The sequence below is a fragment of the Athene cunicularia genome, assembly GCF_003259725.1.
Source record: "Athene cunicularia isolate RWA chromosome 1 unlocalized genomic scaffold, athCun1 chr1_part1, whole genome shotgun sequence".
Classification (NCBI taxonomy): domain Eukaryota; kingdom Metazoa; phylum Chordata; class Aves; order Strigiformes; family Strigidae; genus Athene; species Athene cunicularia.
The window spans coordinates 91,012,570-91,029,186 of NW_020799091.1; positions in this window are offsets into that span (position 1 = coordinate 91,012,570).

Genomic DNA, 16,617 nt, shown 5'->3' on the forward strand with positions numbered 1-16,617 from the left:
CTTGTTGCCTAAGGTTAGGCAGCTGAATCCCACCCATCTTTTATTTTCATGTACCACTTGAATTTTCTAATGTCTTCTGACCCTTTTTTTCTCCTCCCCTGTCTTACTCTTACTTCCTCAGTAACAAAGTGGGATAAGTCTAAAAGGAGGAGAGAGAAAGAAAGAAAGAAAGAAAGAAAGAAAGAAAGAAAGAAAGAAAGAAAGAAAGAAAGAAAGAAAGAAAGAAAGAAAGAAAGAAAGAAAGAAAGAAAGAAAGAAAGAAAGAAAGAAAGAAAGAAAGAAAGAAGATGAATACATCTTAATTTTTAAAAGTCCAAACAAAAAGATTCAGAACTGTAAAAAGCTTTACAACTAAACATATTCCTTGCAGTTTTGTCTGATCCACTGTACCTACTAATGTCTGGAAAAACCTCCACCTCATCTATGAATGCTCTTTTCCCAAGTATAAGTAACTGGCAGATTAATTCAAAAGCCTTGTTGTGCCACAAGCAACCAGATGATGGAAACAGTGCAGTGAAGCTTCTCATGTCAACCCAAGTTAGAGCGTCCTGCATGGTCTGGGAGACAAGTTAGAGGGCCATGAATGGTGATGCTGTTGCTGACCTCCTGAATGGCCTTGGTTGTCCCACTTCATCTTCACTGGGATAGCAGGAAAGAGTAATGAACCCCAGTGCAGTGTCATGAAGATTCATGTCAAGTATTATAACTGCAAGTCCTCTTAGCTGCCTGCAAGAATTATTTCAAAACCTCATCTGAGAGAAGAGTTGGTTTTACTGGCAAATGAGCATAGAAAATGAGAGTATAAATTGCCCTTCTAGCAGGAAAGACAGCAGATCTTCAGACTGTGAAGTCTGTGGGTGTTTGTGTGTGTACATGTGCAGCAGGGGAAGAAGCAATAATTTACTACTTTCCAAAAAGCAGCAGATGGATCTAACTCCCTAGATATTGGAAGTGCTTGGTCCTAGAGTTTTTGATTTGACTCAGCTCTCTTTTCAGCCAAGGCTCAATGACACGTTATGACCACAGCCAGAAGTACCCCTGGATACAGCTCTGGAGAAGCAGTGGGGCTCACCACTGGCCAAAGCCCATGTGCCTCTTCCTAGGAAGGCTCCAGGAGAAGTTATCATACTGCCTTGAGAAGTCAGACCATGAAAAAAGAAAGAAGCCAGGCTCCCACCAGCTTTTCTAACCTCGGCACGTTCTGAAATATGACAGGTTCCAGAAAGCAGATATATGCAGTTCGCTCAGGTACAGAAAGCTGCATTATGAAACTTCTGTTGCTGCTTTCATATTACACCACCTTTAATTTTTTTTTTTACTCTGAAGTTTCATCGTCTCCTGGGCACAAGGTACTGCCAAGTCTCAGGTGCTCTGCCATTAGGGTTGCCTAGCTTTGATGGCAACACCATTGCCTTGATAAACCTGAGGTCCCTCCTCTGCCCTTCAGGCAAACATGTAATAGCCCTCTGTTTGCTGCATAGTTGGCAACTGAAATGTGATGGGAGAGACTGACAAAGGAAGGCTCTGTGGCCCTGGTGCAGATGACAGGCCAACTGTCAAGGGTAGCATGGTGACCTCACCCGCTTTGAAGATCTTGTCATGTGGGAAATAGCAGGAAGTTCTTCACTCATCTTTGTGACCATCACTTTGCTCACTCAGTCCTCTTGTTTTGCCCAACTCCCACAGAAACATGGATCCAGGCAGAGCAGAGCAGGCAACTATATTCTTTCGCAGCACTGAAATTTTCAGCCAGTGTGGCCTGTTGGGTCAGCAGGCCTCTGCTAATGCCCTCTCATGCTGTGTGCAACCTGGGATGAAGCAGGGGAAACCCACACCCACCTGTGCCATGGTCTGTACAGTTGCAGCCAGCCACGGACTGCTGCTGCTGCTCAGGAGCAAGGAAAAATGGCACAGCCACTCTTCATCAGCATCTTTGTGGTATAGTCCGTAATCCTCCACACATGTTCTACCAGGCAAATTATCAAAGCAGAGCTCTAAGTGTCAGCAAAAACTCTCCAGTATCCTTGGGTGATAATGTTGAGTTGTTTTCACAGACTTTACTCGAGCCAAGTTTACAAAAGCAGGCACAGAGCAGTCCAAAAGTGAGCACAAGAGAAACACATAAATCAGAGGATACAGATGGATTCTCTCTCTTGCAACTCTGCTGCAACCAGCAGACTACAGTGAAGGCAGTGTATCTTCACTCCTGCCATTCCCCAGGAAGTGTCTTCACTTCCAATCCCCCTTTTTCTCCCTGGTAAGCAGCAGGATCCTCTTTCTCTTCCATCAGTCTCTTGATCCCAACCATGTGCTGCCACCAAAACGCTGGGACCTAGTCCCACCGCTGAGACCTGCCCAGGCCAGGGGGAGGCATCCCAGTGCCAACCCTGCAAGTTCATGCTGGGGCAATTCAAGATGTTATATTAAAGGAGGCAGCTGCATACTGTCTACGGGACCTCTCCTCTGACAGTCGCTTACTCTGTCGCACCGATAGCAGAAAAGGAGGGTGCATCTTGTCTTTGCTGCAGCAGCTCACAGCCAAGGTGCTAATTTGTGCCAGAGAGAAAGCACCAGCAACCTCTCCCTCACAGCTGCTCACCTGCAGAGGTGATACCCTTCAGCAATGCGTCAAGGCATGTACTCTTAGCAATCATCGCAGTGTGACTTGGCAGGGCTTTATGAGCTAGGGTCCTTCGAGCAAGCCTGAACAGCCCCACCGTGGACTGGCTGCTCATGAGATGGCTACCAGCAGAGCTGCTGCAGCCTTCCTGCCATGGAGGTGATCTGGAAAGAAGGGCTGTCACCATACGATTGTAGACTCATGGTGGGGTGCATTTTTCAGCCCTCTGACAGCACCAAGCATGACAGGGAGAAGCAGGGGGACAGTGCCTAGCTGACCCCTTTTGGCATTCCCCAAATGCAAATATTTATTAATAATAATAACACAATAAAGAGAGCCAAAAAAGAGCAGACCCTGCGAAACAGTGCAACAGTTACCTGCCAACTGAACCCTAGCAGCAGCAACAATAAACACAGTACAAGTAGAAATTATCAAAGACAACTTGGGAGGAAACCACAAGAAATGGCAGTTGAGCCTTATTAGTGCTATAAATCATAGAACTGGTTTCAGTTCCTGCAGCTCCTCACAAGCTGTATGACGCTGTCTCTCGCACAGCAAGCAATAGGGGTCTGCACAGCCTGGAGGCACAAAACAAAGCAGGCGGGGAAAAGCGCCGCTTTTTACCAAAGTAATTCTTAATTTAATTGTAAATCAAAGGCGGGGGGATTCTGTCGCTGTCTGTGAGCGACAAAGAACAGAGCAAGATGTGTGTGAGGTGAGAGAAACGTGGACTTTCTGGGGTTTGGAAACTTCTTTAAGTGTGCTTTCAAGGCAGACATTCTCACAAGGCTATCTGCTTGTTTATTTATTTATTTGAAGATTTACCCCCTCTGCACTTTGTGTTTTCCTGGTTGTCCTTAAGCCCATCATACATCTTGAGAGATTTTTTTCTCCAGGGGTGATTTTTACAATAGGAGCTTCAATGTTTGATTCCTTCTCTGACTCTCTTCTGAATTGGAGGGGGCAGAGAGAAAGGTTAGTCCCTGTCACCTCTAATTCTAACAGTGTTTGGGGCTTCTTGAAGCATATGATTATTTTTTACCTGGGACCCTCTCATCCCTAGTCACTGACGTGTGTCATTGATTATCCTTCTTTTCCTGCATAGAAAATTCATTCTCTACTGAATTCTCTCAGCAGGACTTCAGACTCACCAATAACGACTGTTATCTACCTTGTTGGGGAAAGCAATGAACCTAGGAGCTAATAATAATCATTACTTATTTTTGGTATTAGTTAAGAGCCAGCAATGTGCTCAGCATGATAAGAGACCAAAGATGAAGACAGCCATGACCTCAAGACAAATGTTTTCACCCTAGAAATACCAGCCACTAAAGGAAAATTCTGGCTCCCAAGAGCAGCCACAGAGACTTTAAAGGGAGTCCCCAACCCAGAGAGAAATCCCAAGCATTAAACTGTGTTTTTAAAGCATGCCTCAACAGCAGCACCCTGATCATTGTGTGGTGCCTCATGCACTACTGCATTGCAAGGAATACCTAGTAAAGACATAACCCCAGCAGGTAGCACAGTGTGGAGCAGCAAAGCAAATGACAAAGACTCAGACCAGGGTGATCTAAGCCCAAAGGAGAAATAAGTGAAGTACTGTGTCTTACTGGGTTTGCTTTAAGTTTGAATTATTGATATCTTCTCCTGGCCAGTAAAAAGGCAAGAGTCACACAAGCCCAATTGCTTTTGTTCTCAGAAACCAATCCTTAACCATCTCACACAAAATACGGTAAAAGCTTTCACATCCTCAGACTCAGGCTAGATGAAGGGATTGTGTCTGGGACCACACATTAGGAGAGGAAGCACCACCAGGATGGTGAATTCTGATTACAAGGCACCCTTGCAGGCACTGCAATACACTCTAGTTTGCTTGTGTCCTCTGCATATCTGAAATGCCTAATACATGAGGGACCATTGGTGGAAAAATCATTAATACAAGGCAGTATTTTTGTCCTGTCTTGTGTTATTTCTCTGCAGCAACACTGAGCGTTTTGGGCAGATTCTCTCAGCCAAGCTATGGTTTGCAATAGCACAACCTCAGAGGAGAATGCCATAGTGGCTTCAACCTGCCATGCAGCCCCCATTTGGTCCTTTATGCAACCACTTCAGATAGAGAAATCTTAAAAAGGCTAAAGTAACCCACTCTTCCAGTCAGACAGGGAAACTGTAGGTTCTTCATTGCCAGCAGCTACCCAGAGGGAAAGGCACGGCCCAGATGGACCATTTCCAGACCACAGGTACCATGCACAGCTGGGGTAGAAGCAGAAGGCAGGTTGTTCACACTTCTGAGTGTTAAGCGACCAGCAGCAAGTGGTTCATGTAGAGACACTTCTCTGCATTCATTGAGCTGCAGGAGCCGATTCAGTCTGTAGGCTTGTGTGAGGCTAGGGAGAGAAAGTTTTGCAGCCTGGTCCTGGCAGAGGACAGCAGCTGACACCATGGTTTGGTGATCACAGACTAAGCCACCCCCTGCCAGACGAAGCCATCCCAGCCTCCCCTGCCTCCTGCCACTAGTTCTCACCCTGAGGTCATCTTTGTCTTTGGTTTCAGGAGAGCTGATCCTTCACACATGCTTCTTTTCCTTGGTTAATTTTAATCCAGTCTAATTCCTTCATTCAGGTCACTGTGTGGCCTCACATGCTCTTGTATCCAGCAAGTGAGTGAGTGTTGGGAATCAGGACCAGGCAGACAGCAGGAGAGCTTTCTTCTGCTTACTACAGCAACTGCTTATTACCACTGTGGCTTTTGGGTTTTGTTGGGGTTTTTCAAAGGGAACACTCAATTAGGGTCTGGAGCACATGTCTTATGAGGAGCAGCAGAGGGAATTGGGGTTGTTTAGTCTGGAGAAGAGGAGGCTGAGAGGAGACCTCATCGCCCTCTACAGCTACCTGAAAAGAGGTTGCAGAGAGCTGGGGATGAGCCTCTTTAATGAAATAACAAGCAATAGGACAAGAGGGAATGGGCTCAAATTGTGCCAGGGAAGGTTTAGACTGGATATTAAGAAGTATTTCTTTCCAGAAGGGAGTTGTTAGGTGTTGGAATGGGCTGCCCAGGGAGGTGGTGGAGTCCCCATCCCTGGAGGTGTTTAAGAGTCGGGTCGACATAGCGCTGAGGGATATGGTGTAGTTGAGAATGCTCAGTCTTAGGTTAATGGTTGGACTAGATGATCTTCAAGGTCTTTTTCCAACCTAGATGATTCTGTGAATCCTTAGAGCTGACACACTCTGCAACAACCAATTCATCAGGTCTGTTTGAGAATTTGGTGTCATTACAAGATTTTAACTTTTGTTACTAGTTATGGGACAGAACATTAAAGCTCTGGCTCTCTGCTTACGGCTCCAACATGTTCACAGTGATCTTGTGCTCTTAAATAAGAAAAACTCAAGCAAACTTTTCTCACATGGACTGATTGCAGACTCTGCTAACATGCTTCCATGTTATGGGCAACCTCATAAAGCTGTTAGGGCATATGGTATGAACTCCACAGTCTTACTGGGCACACACCTTTTGCTGACTCTGATGCCTTGCCAAATTTCTGTGTATAAAGATAATCTACCCCTTTGTCTGAAGTCCAAGATAGCTTGGACTTCTTGCAGCCTTGTTGTAGGACAGCCTACAGCAGTACATCAGGTACTGAAACATCTTGTGTGCAGCTGCTGCTGCTGGTGGCTGACAAAGCAAAGAGTAATAGGATACTTGACTTTGTTCTGACTCAGTCTGGTTGATCTTTTGTGTGTGCTACCACTGCTTTCAGTAGCAGTACCTGTATATGCCTGCTTTAAATGGCTTGAGCTCAGGCTTGATCAATCTCTATCTTGCTCAGGGAACAGGACTTTGTGGAGTTTCTGAAAATAAGCACATCACACTCAGAAGAACATCACTTCCTCCACATCAAGAGGATCATGAAGCCCCAAAATTCAACTACTTCTTCCAACATCATACTCTGATCCCTCCAGTACCAAGCCGGGAGTCTGCAGGCAGTGCTGTGTCAAGCCAGCTGCCAGCCTGCAAGGACATTCCAGCAGAGTGAGCAACCAGGAGTCGTACATGATTTTGCAGGGGCCAGGGAACAGGTGATGCACGAAGTCATCATGAGAAGCTTCTACTCCTGACCTATTCGGCTGCACAGCATGGGAAGTGTCCCTTCAGGATGGAGGAAGCTACTCCTTTCCCTCCCACACAGGACTGCTGCTTGCCATGTTTCTGATAGGGGGGTGTTGTTGATATGTCACCTCATCACACAACTATGTTAATTTGCCAAGACTTGTATCGCTTGTCTGAGGATGAGTCAGACCACAGGAAATGAGGAAAGGCACATGCAGGTGAAAGAGGAGAGGTTTGACCCTCTCAGATAGGATGGTTTCTGGAAAGGAAGGGTTGAGGTGTAATATCCAGTAGCCCTGGACCAAGCAGACATTTGATCCATAATCTCAGCATCCCTTCCATTGTCCAGACAGTACAATGAAAATATCCACCACACTAACGATTGACTCTGTAGGAGTCATCAGATCTTACTCTGAACTTTCAGGCCTTTCTCCTCAGTCTCATCAGCACTGAAAAATAAAAAAGAGAGAGGAACAGGATGTTTAATTTAACAGAGCACTAACACACAAACTAAGCTAATGGTCTGGAATACTGGGTTTGTAGCAGTGATGCTGGCTAGGGCTTTGGCGTATCACTGACACATCCAGGACTCCATTTCCACAGTGTACAGTGTTCACCTAAGGATGTGAAATGCCTGTGTATGACACCAGTCATCTTGCCACATCCAAACAAAACTGATTCCAACATTGACCTGAGATACTGGAAATGGAAAAGGTCTTGACAAGTGATGGTGAGTGTGGTCTATCTTGTCTTGATAATGCTTCTCTCTGCTAGCCGCCTTTGCTGCCTGTAGCCTTTGCCTTCTGCTGCAAGTTTCCTCACCTAGGCTGTCCCCTACTCTCCTCTGTGCCATACTGACCCAGCTTCCTACTTAAAATCAACTCCCAAACCCCATTTCTGTTGTCCTGGCTCCCTCCATCACTGCGTTTCCTTCTAAAGTGTAACCAGGCTCCAGGTTTTGATATAGCCCTGTTACAGGGAACCAGCTCTGATTAGACCCTCCAAATAGCATCGTCTTCCCACCCCTCTCATTACTTAGAGCTATTCTGAAGACAATAGATGATCAGATGTGCCCAGGGCAACAGCTGGGGTAAGCACAGGGATAGAAAAGCTAACTTAGGAGACGAGGCATGGAGAGAAAAACAGTGAACTGCACTTTCAAGTTTTGCCAGCATAGCAAAGAGTGTGGGAACAAATTACAACTGTCAGTGAGATACCTTTGGCAATGAAAGCCCCAGTTTCTTCAGGAAACTGGTGTAAGTTATACTGGCAAAAGCTGTATCTCCAGTAGGAGTTTGTCAGAAAACCCTTCCCAGGGTAGGCAGAGCCAGCAATATTAAAAGGCAATAATATAGCCCAGCTGTAGGAAGCCTCTTTTCATGGGGAGAAATATTTTCCTGTGACAAGTCTCAAGCAGTTAAGCTCCAGAGAGCTTCACAGTACAGGCAGAAGCTTTGTACATTTTCTGTATGAATATGTATTTAATTATGGCTCCAATGCAGAACACATTAACATAAATAAAGAGAAGAAATAGAAAGCAGGAAAGGAGGGAGGGGCAAGGTCTAGTTTTCACCTGTCTCCATTAGCAGCATCCCTGACTCCTTGTCATTTTAGGGAGGACACAGAGCTGTGCTTGGACATTACAGCTTACCCATCTGGTCCCAGCAGCTAGGATCAGCCTCGTCAGACCTACTGGTCTTGCTTAGGGATTAGTACATGTAGGAGCATGGTCATAACCAGGAACCAGCATGATAAAGAGACATACTACGTTGAGGAGCAGAAGAAGAGGGTGGTTGTTGGGGCATCTTTTTTGAGGCCATCTGCAGACCCGCAGACCCTGAGAAGAAGAAAAATTATCCACAGGAAACATATACAGAGGTACCCATGTTTTCCAGACCATTTACACTGGGGGAGGCATCCCTCCAGGTCAGCAGAGATTTCTTCTGACTGCAGGCATCTGCCACAGGCTCAGTGTCTGAGGGCAAAGTAGGGCTCTCTATGACCCCAGCCCTCCAGCACTGTGACTCCAGTACTGCCCTGACACAAAGTCTTCCCTTATCCGCTGCCTTTCAGGGACCTGCCCTAACACAGTAGCTTCTTACTGTTGTATTAACCCTTCACCTCTTTTGCTACCCATGGGCAAGGGAGACAGCATGCATCTCAGTGTCTTAGCTCTCCTGCTCCTCCTTTCCCTGCCTGGGGCACAGTCCTTTCTACAAGAGCACTGTATGATGCCAAATGATGAGCAAAATGACAGGTGAACATGAATGGTGGTGCAGGAGAAAGAAAGCTTTGCCTGGAGACTGTGGCAGAAGGCGACCCCTTCCTCTGCTCCTCAGTCCTGTAGACTGTCCCCTCACATTTGCATGAACATCCAGCATCCCTGTCCAGTACATGGTGATGACTTGTAGTCCACCAGCTTTCTGAAGGAAATAAATCATGTCCTTTGCAGAGGACAGCAGAGAATTTCTTCTATTGAGACTCTGCCCTGACTGCTCTGGACCAGAGATAAAGATCTTACATTTATTTTTTATTTTTTAAAGCAGGGGCCTTTTCCAGAGGCCACTTACTCTCTTGTTTCTGTACCAACATTCACACATACCCATCTTCAACTGGAGTTCACAATGAGGTCCTCAAGGATATGATGAACTTTCAAAATGTGTGATACTGTATGATCTTTCATTACTGTGTTTTGAAAATACACTCTGAGGGAAATACAAATCTGAACCACTGACAGAAATCCCTCCCCTTTGTTTGCACTAAAGGTGCTTCGCAATCCAGTCCCAGCATCACTAGCAGCAGTTGAATTCCACCTCAATGCTAAAAGGCCAAACAGAAACCAGCTGTGCCCAGTTTGCTTCTAGGAAGCACCCTCACATGAAACTCTGCTCAAAGCACATCAAACCAAAACAACTTTTTCAATGCACGTGGCTACTTGGCATCCCGTCTGCTGTAAAGGTCTGCTGTTGCCGCTGGAATTGACAGGGTTAATACTGAAAGGACTTTTTTTCTTCGAAAAAAAAATCATACTGTAGAAGGGGTAGAAAGTTTTCGCCTCTTGTGGTCAAGGCTGGCTGATCCTACATTCAGGGCTCCCTCAACAAGTGCAGAGCTGTTTAATTATTGACAAAGTCCTCCAACCAGGCTACACTTCATTTTGGGAAGAAAAAGCAACTCTATCCAAACTGGCAGTGCTTGAAATTTTTGCTCCTTTGTATTTTTAACATCAGTGCACATAAAGAAAATACAAGGCCCAGCCTGAACAGTAGCACTGAGTGCTTAATATTCTCTTTACATAACCCTAACAAATCAGTGCATGATTTAAAAATGTCACTGCGCATCTGTGTTTGGTGTGTGTTGCTGCAAAATGGGGCAGGAGGAGGGGAAACATGAAGAAAAGCAGTAGAGATCCTACAAGCTATTTACCTCTCTGCTGAATAATTTCCCTAGCGCTGCAAAGCAAGGATGAGCACTGAACTCCTGCATGGCCATGGGGGTGTCTCTGCAGGAAGGCTCCAGGTCCTGCTGCAGCACTTGGCCTCTGAGAGAGCATTGCTGCCAGGGACCAGAAGAGGCTGCCCATAACCTCTGCTGCATCACATGCAGATAATATATGTGAGATCTTGCCTTTCTGGGGGTTTACAACAGTAACGGCTAAGGTTTACAATGAAGGGTGCTCAAAATTAATCTTCTAATTCTTCTTTTGATGGCAAAAGAGAAGCTCCAGGGTTTTTTCCAGCAAATCTACTGCATTTATTGCTTTAATGAGGAATCACGGGGTCTGCTCCCTCCATACATCCCCAGATGACAATTCATAGCCCATTAAGCAGCACTTCCACAGATCGTAACTGACTTTGGAATGAGACCTGTCTTGCCAGAAAAGACAGGAGTAGATGCAACTTCACACACCAAATCACCCACAGCCCTCTGGGAGGGCAACTGATTTCGTGGTGAGTCCCTCCAGGGCTTCCCCAGCTGCTCCCACTAGCAACCTGATGTACTTCACTTCTGTCCCAGGCACTTAAGAAATACTCAGTGGGTTGAACAGAAAGTACCATCATCTCATGGTGATAGGCCACCATGTGCCTTTCAAAATGTGAGTGCAGAGACATTCTGGAGAAATGTGTACTGCTTGTGCCGTCCAGCTCTAGAGATAAATAGAGGACAAGTCTCCATGGCTGCCAGTCTGGCACCTTTCATGGGTAATAAAATATGCTCAACGCTTTTCAAGCTTTTCTACAAATAATCAGGAACTGTTTGTCACTATGTTGAAGGAATTAGAGTTTTTAGACACTGCTGGAATGATTAAATAGGGCATGAAATTTGGCTGAAAAGCAGGGTTTGTGAGTTTTCCACTGGGCAGAAAAACTAGCCAGAGCAAACTAGCAGGAGGAAAGGTAAGCTCTCCAAGGGGGTGGATTTCCCTAAGTGGCACAGGAGCACAAAGCCCACTGACCTTGAGCATGGTGGCTGCTCCTAAGCCTGGGATGAGGGGGACAGAGAAGACATGTTACAGTGAGTCAGTCAGCCTCTGGGACATATTGTTGCAACTCCCATGGTGGCATGCAAGAGAGGAGAGGACTGAGAGCCAACCTGGAAAGAAACATTAAATTCTCACTGAGGGTGATGGTGGTGGAACATGGAGGAGAAGGTGCTGCAGAGCTTATGGAGAATGGACTGAGTGAATAAGTGCTGAGGAAAAAGATCTGTGAGTTTTCAGCACAGAAACAATCACTGCAGTGTGAGGCAGGATAAAGATACCCAGGGACAAAATGAGGAGCGAGGAGAGGCACTTAGGCAATGTCAGGAGCACGAAAGGCTCTGGAGCACCCCAGGAAGAAAGCTTTTCAATAAAGGAGGAATGATCCACATCAAAGGCAGGAACAGACTGGGAAGGAGGCTTCAGAGTGCCAGGAATAACAACTGTGCCTCAGCTCATGTTGTGTTCCCTCTTCCCCCTGCAGCACCATCCTCTTCTTTACATTTCATCTGTAAATTCTTCAGGGCAGGGACATAGCCCTCCTTCCTGTCTAGTAGTTCTAGCGTTCATTTGCCATTCATACCAAGAGTATTAATTGGATGAATGTGCATATGTGCTTTTAAATTCAAGGGGTGATATATCCCTGAAACCACAGTCATTGATTTCCTTGCTGCACTGCCACTGCCTGACCAAGAGTTCAAAACCCAGCATCAGATCCTTGCCCTCCTTCCCCTTCATGGATATTGGGAGACTGTATCAGAGAAGAAAAGAATACATCATGGGGGGAAAGAGGGAATGGTTTTGGCTTCTGCTTTTTCAGTTTCCCAGGATCACCCTCAACACAGATGCAACAATCTCAGTACATTCAACCCTAAACACACATTAAATATATTTGTAATTCTGCAGACCCTGGCTACCCTCTCTTCACTCACTTTTGCTCTCCTGCTGCCATAGAAAGCCCCCTTCCCCGTGCTGGCAGTCTGCCTCCAGCAACTACCACACACTTCAACTTCCAATGGCAACTTGCAAGATTCCAGGTCTTCCAGCCCCTGTCTATGCAGTAAAAGCTGTTTTCAGCCCAGAGAGTCTTGAAATATATTCTTTAATATTTATACTGTAGATAGCAGTGATCCAGGAAGGAATTTAAGTGTTTCTTTGTGTGTCTCTAGCTCCAGTGGCACTTAAAGCATGTACATAAGGGCTTTGCTGAACGGGAGTGGGCCTTAATGCACACTTAATTACTTTGCAGTCTGGGCCCAAATGTTTGCCTATATTGCAGTGATCAAGCTCTGTCTCTTGATTTCCTGTCTGCAGTACAGGGATAAAGAGAACAAATGATGATGTGTGATGGAGACTCCATTGGCCTGACCTTGGGATTGCTGAATAACTCATGACTGGCAAAATCCTGGATTGATTTCAGTTGGATTTTATGAGGCATGGAGCTGGAAAGACTGATTTTTTCCCCTCCTCATTACATGGCAATGACTAGCCTAGCCATGGCTCCTCATCCCACATTCAGTATTTCCCATCTCTGCTGGATGCCAAGTACTTTATTCCTAGTGCCCTGGGCTTTAACCTTTTTTAACTTGTAGACCTTGCATATTTTCTAAGGTAGAAGTGCCCCCCTTTAGAAATTTAGTAGCCATGAGGGTGTCCACACGGGACAGAATTTATGACAATGCTGAAGCTAGTTCTTGCTGCTTTCCACAGACCCTTACAGGTCCACAGAGAGCATACTGCCAAGCACCACCCCTGGCTACTACAAAGACTTGTGTCTGCTCCCAGTTTCAAGTGCCACCAATGACTACCAGTATAAGAAATGCATTGTTTGGATTTAGACTGAGACAAAGTCCCTGTAAACCAAAACTTCTTATCATTTTGCCTTCCCTGTTCAAGTGAACCTATTCTCCGCTCTCAGTAAATTCAAATATTAACACGACAGATTTTCTGCAACAGAACACTGCCTTGATAACCATTTAGTATGTAGGCTAGGAAGCCATTAATAGTGAGCAACAAAGAGGAAAGAAGATTACTGCCTTTTAATCTTTCATTTATTCTGTGGGTAGCTAATAATTACTTTGACATTATGACCAGTTACTATTACTTGCTAAGTTTCACAAAGCCCTGTTTCTATAGCTGTCTTTGAAAACAAGCAAAGGAAACTACATATCTAAGAGAAAGCAGCAGTTTCTGAAGGTATAGTCACAGAAATCCTAGACCAGATAGTAAAGCTTTTAGACACCTGCCACTCACTAAAACCAACAAAAATTAGACACTGTTAATGTCCTTCCAAATCTGGATCCTCATGACTACAGCACTTGCTGTCAAGTGTTATGATGGTAGAAACCTGAGATGAAATTAAAGCTTACATCTACTCACAAGGGGCACAAGCTGTTTCACTAGTTGTTTTTATTTTTATTTTTAAACCAGAACTGCAGGACAAGCCTTTTCTTCCCATTGCCGCATTGTTAATAGAAGCCATATTTTCAGCTCTGATAACACTTAAAAAAAGCGTGGCAAACCATTTGTGACTTATTTGGTTAGTATCAAAAGCCATGGAATAAACCGTGGAACATCTGTGTCTTCAGCTGCCGTTTTGGGGAGCAGACCCCTCCTTCCGCCAGCCATCAAGAGAGGCCGCGACAGCAAACTGGCATGTACAGTCAGAGCTGGAGACCGAAGGCAAGAGCCAGGTGCTGGGCCCCAGCAGCCCAGGCTATTTCTGGCTTTGCTACCGGCTGGGTGAGCACGAGTGAGCTGCTCGCAGTGGCGAGGCCGAAAGTCTTTGCTGGCACAAATCACCTGCTTTACATTCTCCGAGGGGTTTGCCGTGGCTTTGCAGGGGGTTTGCACAGCAGGTGGTGCCCAATCCTCCTCTGCTCTGCGGGCTTAGCTGGAGCAGCCTGGGCATGCAGGTCAGTCTGGAAGAGTTCAGACCTGCTGGTCTTCCAGGTAAGCCACCAAATCTGCCCCTTTTCCTTGGGTTTTGGCAAGGGAGGGAAAATACAAGAGTAGTGATTGGCAAGAGGCAGACTGCTGCTGGGTGAGAGCTTTATGTCATTGTCTCCTTTAATTTCACCATCACTACTATGTCAGTGAGTTTAAATATGAGCAATGGTGTTGCTCAGTATTGTCAAGGGCACACAGAGCCCCAGACCGGTATCTAAATGAAATCCACTGAAAAATGACTAAACAGGATTAGCACAACCTGAGTGCAGATACAACACACATGCATGCTCATGAATCATCCTACACCTATGTGCAGAGGTGTAACAGCCCCCATCAGAGACAGCAGAAGAATCTGGTGTTGGCATAACAGGATCAAGCCCTTCCTCCAGGCAGAGCATCGACTATAGCCCCCTGCAAGGGCAAACACAACCCTGTAAGGGCACTCTCACCCAGGCACCTGCCTCCGGACAACTGAGCTACCTGGGGTGCATGGCCAGGTGGGCGTGGTGTGGGGATCTGACCCTTGATCCGCTTGGCCCTGCTGCAACCCCTCTGCTGGGGCTGGCTGTAAACACTCCGAGGGCTCCTGCACCTCAAAGCAATCATGCATGTGTGAGTGAAATCCCTCTCGGTGAGAAAACCTGGAAGCCAAGGAGAGAGGAAGGAAACTCTCACAAGCTCAGGGTCCTGCTGCAGGCAGCTGCCCTCGATGTGGTCCCCCCAGGCTGCAGGCAGGGAGCCGGCATTGCAGGCAGAGCCACTCACACACGAGCAAGGCATCCTCGGGGGAAGGCTCCGAATTCTGCCATTTGTTTCTCTTTTCGATCTGACAGGGCAAAGACAGATTTTATTGAGCTGCTGAGCAACTCGTGAGGCCTGTCTGCTCACCAAGGCTTTTCTGAGAACGTGGCTTGAGAGGTTTATTGGATCAGGAGATAATTTAGTATCCATTTTTCACAGCATGTCCATTCATATTAACCTGCCCTCATAGTCTGTTTCCCTCCCTGCTACCCCTGACACTGGAGGGATAGGAGTGGAGGGAGTGCCTTGGCTCTGGCTCTTCGCTTGCAGTGGGACCCCTGGGTCCCTGGGAGCATGGTGCTCATGGGGCGTGGGCAGGAGTGTTGGGGCTGGATCACCTTATTGGCACGACTGCTCCCTTTTTTCAGGGTGGGTGAAAGGGGGCCCTGATGAGATCTGTCAACCCACCCCCTAAATGCCCTTCTGCTACCCTGCACTATCTCCTCCCTGCACACATGAAAGGGTTTTTCTAGAAGACACATTAAGTGTAAGAGAATCCATGCCTCCCAGACAAAGCCATCCACCCCACCAGTCGGAGGCACACAAACATGCCTCTCCTGTCCAGCTGCAGGCAGGTCCTTGACAGAGCTGCTCTGAGTTCAAAACTGGGTGCACCAAGTTTCCCCTGCATGAAAGCTTTCACTGCTACACACCTGCTGCTTTAGACAACGGTATGAGTTCTCCCCAGGGATCATTTGAGGCAGCACCCTATTGCATCAGCCCACCTCAGGCTGGGAGTAGAAGCCCAGCTCTTTCAATATGATGAGCTGGTTGCCTTTTCGAGAGTCCCCCATAGCTCCATTTGATCCAGAGCTCACCTAGAGTTGTCACTTGGAGGGAACATCAAGGATAACAAGAAGAGCTTCTACCACTACATTAGCAATTAAGGTTAAACAGAGAAAATGTAGGCCCACTGCTGAAAAGGAAAAGTGATTTAGTGACACATGGCACAGATAAGGCTAGGGTACTCAATGCCACCTCTATCTCTATCTTCATCAGCAAGGTCTTGCAGGTCTCTGGGCTCAAGAGGAAAACTACCAGCAAGTGGATAGGCATTGACTCAGGGCCTGCCTGAGAGATCTTGGTCTCTTCAAGTCCATGTGACCCAACAGTTGCATCAAGAGTGCCAAGAGAGGTGGTCCGTGTCCTTGCAAGGCCACTCTCTAAGATCTTTGAAAGACTGTGGAGGTCCAGGGATTTCCCTGGCAACTAAAGAAAGGCAAATGTGAGGCCTACCCATGCCTATAGGAAGGTCATCAAGAAAAGGGAACTTGGAACTTCACCATTGTGTGTGGAAGAAATACAAGAGACAAAAACATAAATTGAAACAAGAGAGATTCAGATTAGATGCAAGGAAAAAAAATTCCCCATGACGACAGAGGAGCAGGCAGCCCAGGCAGCCCAGGAGGCTGTGCAGGCTCCATCCTGGGAGGTTTCAAGCCAGACACAGCCCTGAGCAGCATGGTCTGGCCTGGGGCTGACCTTGCTCTGAGCCTCCCAGGGTCCCATCCAGCCTGAATTATGCTGTGATCCCATGCTGAGTTGAATTGGACAGTAACAGTAGGAAATTAAAAATACAGAAATATAATCCTAGTGTTGACACAAATAGCCCCAATTCTCCAGACTGCTTTCATTCTCAGTCTGCTCTGACTTATGCAGG